General features: G+C 36.5%; 1 long non-coding RNA gene across 1 annotated transcript; it reads left to right on the top strand.

Moving 5' to 3' along the window:
• The first annotated feature begins 251 nt into the window (after positions 1-251).
• On the top strand, positions 252-907 carry LOC135153788 (uncharacterized). Its single transcript, XR_010293294.1, has 3 exons — positions 252-341; positions 628-706; positions 885-907. It is a non-coding gene; the product is annotated as an uncharacterized LOC135153788 (long non-coding RNA).
• The last annotated feature ends 5,415 nt before the right edge of the window (positions 908-6,322 follow it).

Here is a 6,322-nt window from a genome sequence, read left to right as displayed (position 1 = left end):
ATTTATAACTACGGAGGCATTTAGCTATTTTTCTTTTATGTTACAAGTTTTTTTTTCATTCTCTTTTAAAAAGGCACCGACTTTTAACATAATTTTTCAAGAAGAAAATAGAATATCTGACTTTGAAATGTATCAAATATCTTGTTCAACCCTTCTATTTATAAATTAATGTTGTTTTACTTTTATTTTAGACGTCTTGTCGCTGAGGAAACTACTGCACCTAACATATCGGTTATTCTATAGCAGTCTGTTCTTCAAGACAGTGTGCCTTCTACTCCTAAACATCGATTTATCGAGGTTTGCCCGGACCGGACTTGAAATGACTAAGATGCAAGACGCTGGTAAATTTAAATTTTATTTCAATTATGAAAACATTTCCAATCTTAAAATCCTCAATTTGCACTCTTCCAAAAACAACAAATTTATTGACATATAGGGTAATACATGTACTTTCTTAACCAAACACACGTAAATAATATGACCAACAAAAGTGTAATACTATATTGTAACATTATTATTGATGATATTGGGCAGATTTAAATGGTCGAGTAATCGTGTGCTACCTATCATAGTCTGAAATGAAAACTCTATTCATTTCATATGTTTTATTTCTGTTAATTATTTCAGCTGAGGTATTCTCGTGGCTGTCTACGGTTTTCTTTGTGTGTGTTCTGCTGCTTGTGTCAAAGGGGTTCTCTATCACCAGGTAAGTACTACCTCACACAATGCCGAAACTAATGATAGTGATTTCAAGTTATGTGGTGGTGATGATGATGATGATAATGATGATTTCGAAAACGATGATGCTGATGATGAGTGATAATGATGGTTTCGAAGATGATGATAATAAAGCATGACTATGATTTCACGATTCCTTTCTACAGAGCTCAGATAAGCCTTCCTGGAACAGTGAAAACGATATGTTTTGGTTTCATCTACTTGACCTTCTACACTATCGTCTTCTTTGACCAACGTGTGCTCCTGGACCCCCAAGACATCATTGTTAGTATGACGTCACTATCAGCAAGCGGTTTGATTGGCCTAAAGTTTACTGGTAAGAAATGTTGATTGATATTAAGATTGATTTAAGTCCTGAAATGGTATGGTTTCATGAAATTGTTCGCACTTGTAACTAATTCAACTCTACATGGGTGATATTAGTAAGTTACTTGAAAAGTGTTTGATTTGATTGGCTGAAAAGCCAATATGGGGGGGGGGGGGGCAAGTGTCAGAAAATGACACATTGTCAATATGAACTTTAATGAAAACGTGCCCATATGAGATGAGTCCTTTCATAATCGGCCTACAACATTTAAGGGCCTATCTCCATAGTTTTATTCTACAGATTAAGCCAAGTGGATCAAACCGCACAAAAGTTAACAATGGAAATTAGGGACAAATTAGATTTTTTTTCACTCGATATATGATCAATATTTTGCCAGATAAAAGTACGTTCTAAAGTAAGTCTATAAAGAGTCTCCAAGCGCTTTAAGGTTACGCTCGTTTTATTACTTTCTAGTATGAAAATTACAACAGGTTGTGTCCCGCCCTCCCTCTCTCTCTCTTTCATTCTCAATCTTTCTGTATTATCAGGTGCTATCATTTTCGTATACGGCTGTTTCGTGACGATCAAGAACCACCCAAGAAAGGTGCCCTTCTATTTACCATTCACTATCTTCTTTAGTGCTTGGTTTGTAGCTGAGCCTACCTATCGACTTCTATCCTTGTACGTCTATCCAGTTCTGAAAAGGTATTACATAATTTTTGTTATTATCTATCACTTTGAATAATTATAAAGAATATGTATCACTTAAATATATCAAAAGGAAGTTAATCTTCTTAAAAACTCTTAAGTTATTAACGATCTTCTGTGTTCATTAGAAACTGATCGATTCAAAACCTTAACCATACCCCTTTTTTAATGACTTTCTGCACACACAAAATGAAATAGATTAACTTAATAGTAGAATTATATACCAATTTTGTAAGCACACGGGGAGCTATCCTGAATATTGACCTGTTTTGAAGAACTTAATTCCTACATGTAAATGTAAAGTTTATGCCTAGGTTATATTCTTTCCAATAAAATAGTACTATTTGGAAGCAGGTGTGCAAACCGAATTGTGATATGTCAGGTAAAGCTCGGGGATCTTCCTTTCTGTCACCCATTGCACTTTATTTAAAAAAAGATATCCCAAGCTATGTGCTTCAACAGTTCAACCATGTCTTTTAAATTTACATACAGTGATAAAACGCAATTACCCAAGTATGCAACTGCTTGAACCTCGACCGAATAATCAATATATTACAAATGATTCCTGTTAATCACAATCTGACCTGAATTAAATCTCATCTCCTTTTCATTACAGTCCTAATATCTGGAATGGGATCGACCTGGCTTTGTGTTTTACTGGACATGCCTATTTCCTGTACATAACGCGACCGGACCGTCTTAATAAACGGTTCCCTTTCCATCTGCGAGCAGGCAAGGTATGAAGACTGATGCATTTTTTTTCTAATATTCCCATAACATCAAGTATCTACGAATCTTAAACTGATGTATTGAGTTTACATAAATTCATAGTTCTACATACCCTTGTCAAGGCCTATATAAACCTTTCTTGAATATGTCTCTTGAAGACTTGAAGAGAAATCTTGAGAAAATTATTAATACTTTTCTGTTGAAATAAAAGAAAAGACTAAACCAAAGCGTAATGATAGAATATACACATGTCGGCCTATATATTAGCATGTTTTTTATTTTTTTTATTCATAGGTTTCATTCCGTGATATCGATGAGGACGTAGAAGATCTCTATATTCCATCGAAGGACTTCTATTCCATTTTCCAAACTGGAAAGAAATCGGATATCAGAACTGGAACGACATTGACTATCCCCGAAGGACCCCAGCACTTTCAAACACCAGTGGTAGGTCTTTGATTGATTTAGATTCTAATATGCTTTTATAATCATTATCAAGGTAGATAACATGAATGACAACAAAAATAACATCAAGTAAAATCAACTTTTTTTCATGTTCATGTGGACAACATCTCAATAGTAAGAAATTAATCTTTAATTGGAACATGACATGCCATTTAACGATAAACGGAATAGATTTTGTTATGTATAAAATGTAGACGAGGAGTCAGATCTCAATTAAAGACAAATGAAAGTGATTTTCTTTATTGTATTCTTCTTAATTTAGTTGCCTTTCAACGCACCATCGGAAGAGTGCCTGGCTGTCCTTTCTCGACCATCCTTACCGGAGATACCAACCGTGTCTGCTACTGTCGACCTATCATACCGAACACCGTCACCGGTTATACCAACGGTATCTGGTACTGTCCAGAAACAGACACCTGCAACGTCATCGGTATTTGTTTCCATGCCTTCTGTAGTGGCTATGCAGTCGATGAAGATCACTCCTGCTGGGTCACCAAGCGGTCAGAAACAATTTCCGATGGATGACGGCGCGGCAGTTGAGATCTCCACGGTAAGTTGTAAGAGATTGTTGAATAAAGATATGTTAATAAAAACTACTTGCGTGCCCAACAATATTTTAGATATGTATTGTCTGATTGTTAATAACTTAATACCCCAATCATCAACATCAGTTGCAAATGGTTCAACTCTTTCAGCCGAAGATGAAGTTGTGTTTTAATCAATCGAATAGTTACAACATGCCTGGATGAGTGAAGAATTATTCATTTTCCCTCTCATTTTTAATAGGCTTCTGTTCCCAAGGGAGGGTTCTCTATATTCTCCGTCCAGAAACAACCGGTGAGTACCATCAGATGTATAGATAACAATGTTTACAAATAATTTCAAATAAAGTAAACGGGTTTTTTGGCAATTAATACTCTTTTTAATTCATATTGGTGTGATTTTTGCTAGAAAAAAATAGATCAGTCCTATAAAAAAATGTTTCACCTGTGTATCAAGTATATATATATTATATGAAATAACTAGATTATGTCCAAAAATGGTGAAATGCATTGTGAATTCATGAGAACTTCCAGCTGATCAGCAATCAAACTATACAGAGCTATCTAATAAAGATGTTAACCTCGTGTACTTCTTACAGGATACTGGAACGTCTCCTGTATATGAGTACATGAAGACAGAAGACAAAGAGACATTAGCTTGTGAAGAGAAGGTATTGATCTGAAATGTATTTTACTTTAATCATCATATTCAATGCCAAGAAATAAAGTGATGATGGCCGGCGTAGTGAATAATTTGACTTTATCGGTGAAACATCAATAATATTGGGTCATTACAGTGCACATATCTGTACTGTCATGCCGTTCAAAAAATGGTATCAGTTTACCTCACTTGGGTCGAGTGTGGCATGCAAGCTGACAAATAATTCTTTACTGGAAATTTGAATAAATCGTTTAATACGTTGAGATGTGATGATAAACCATTTAAGAATTACTGCATAACACTGTTTTAGATCGAGGAATACTGTCTTCAATCTTTACATTTCTAAAGTGATTGATATAAGTTTTATTAAGTTAAAAGTTAACCTTTTACTTTATTTTCTTTATCTCAAAGCTTGCTGCTCCGAAAGGAGGATATTCTATCTTCTCTGTGAACAAGCAACCGGTATGTATCTCAAAATGAATTATCGTAATTAGTGTGAGGTGGATTTGGAATCTCGATAATGAAAACTATCATCACAGTTTAAAAGAAGTTTAATTAGCCCGTTTGTGACTTATACTGAACATTATGTGATTTGTACCTAAACAGGAAATACTTCCCATAAATAGACAATTTTTCCTTTTGAATTGCTGTTGTAATGTAATATACTTTACTTGGTTTCATTTAATCAGGAAACCCTGACTTCGCCCAAGAATTCTGGCATGGATGTGAAAGATCAGACAGAGGATTACACCTCTGTGAATAAGGTACGTAACCAATATTGCAAATTGAATACGACATCAATATATTTTAAGTTTCCCCGCGTTTCCTTGAATATATTAGAGCTGATGTACCAAGATTATGTTTTGTCTGCACAGTTTTCAGTTTTAGTTTAAGTTTTGTAAATGATAAATAGCAGTATCTCCTCCGTTACTGACCATTTTTCAATAATAATTTAGGGGCTTTTGCATGGTTGAGTTCAATTGCTTTACCAGAAATGTAATTTTGCATAAACGTACAGGATATTCAAAACAACTATGAGAGACATGAATTTAACATTAACATCTTATGATATTCAATTGGTTTCTTGTATTAGGAACAACCCAGTCGTAACAATGACTACAGCTTCCTGCCAAAGATCACACCATCCATCGAATCCACTGTGTCATCTTCTCCGAAGACTACCAAAGGATCCGGATCTGATGTCCAACTGACCCATCTTCCTCTGGAGATCCTTCCAGCGACATGCAAACCCAATCAAGAGCCTTTGAAGACCAAGGCTCCATGGGACTCTATATCTGATGAGAAGGTGCATGAGACCAGAGTTGCTGAAAATCTGAAACAGATTGTCATCAAACCAGTGGATGACTCTAACCTGGACAAAGACATTGATGAATCCCTATGTTACACAGAGAGCATAAGCCAGGTCAACGGCGTCGCTTCTAAAGCGAGGATCATTAATGTTCTACCAGCTCAAGAGCCTACATTGCAGATAATGACCACTGAGGAATCCGAATCCGATACTGCTTTGCCTGACATCCAAAGCCAGAATAACGGCGGCAATCCAAACGTGAGGGTCATCAATGTTAAACCACTGAATGAGCCTTACCTAAAGCTCACTTCTACAAGGGAATCCAGATCTGCCAAGCAGGCGGTCAGGAATGACAGTTCGACTGATGCATCGAGCAAGGCACGCTTGATTACCGTGAGACCAACCAGTGAGCCTCTTAAAAACATGGTCAATGTGGTTTCTGCTGCTCGAATCCAGAAAGTCCTTGATGCTACAAACGAGGCCGTTCGAGATATCAAATCTCTTTCTGATGTCATCACGGTCGTCGCATCAAAGCCATCTTCTTTGGCAACAAATGACGTGCTCGGGATCAAGAACACTGGACCTCTTATAGATCCATTGAAGAGGGAGTTCCCGGTCCCTCGTCCCAAGATCCAGAACTGGACCACCGAGCCCCTAAAGCAGTCAAATGACCTTCTCACCAACGTCGGCCAAGGAGAAGTATTTGAGAATAATATATTCGATCCAGATCACGGACGTCCATCTTGTCCAAAAGAGCCAGATAATGACGCTTCAAGATCTGAAGATATCGTCACTGTTCCTGCTGTTAATGGAGGGGATTTTGCAAAGGTGATTCATAATAACAATATATTAAAAACAACCTT

The sequence above is a fragment of the Lytechinus pictus genome, chromosome 3 (genome assembly GCF_037042905.1).
Source record: "Lytechinus pictus isolate F3 Inbred chromosome 3, Lp3.0, whole genome shotgun sequence".
In the NCBI taxonomy this organism is placed as follows: domain Eukaryota; kingdom Metazoa; phylum Echinodermata; class Echinoidea; order Temnopleuroida; family Toxopneustidae; genus Lytechinus; species Lytechinus pictus.
The sequence above is the reverse complement of the archived record's forward strand: the minus strand, read 5'-3'. Positions and strand labels throughout refer to the sequence as shown.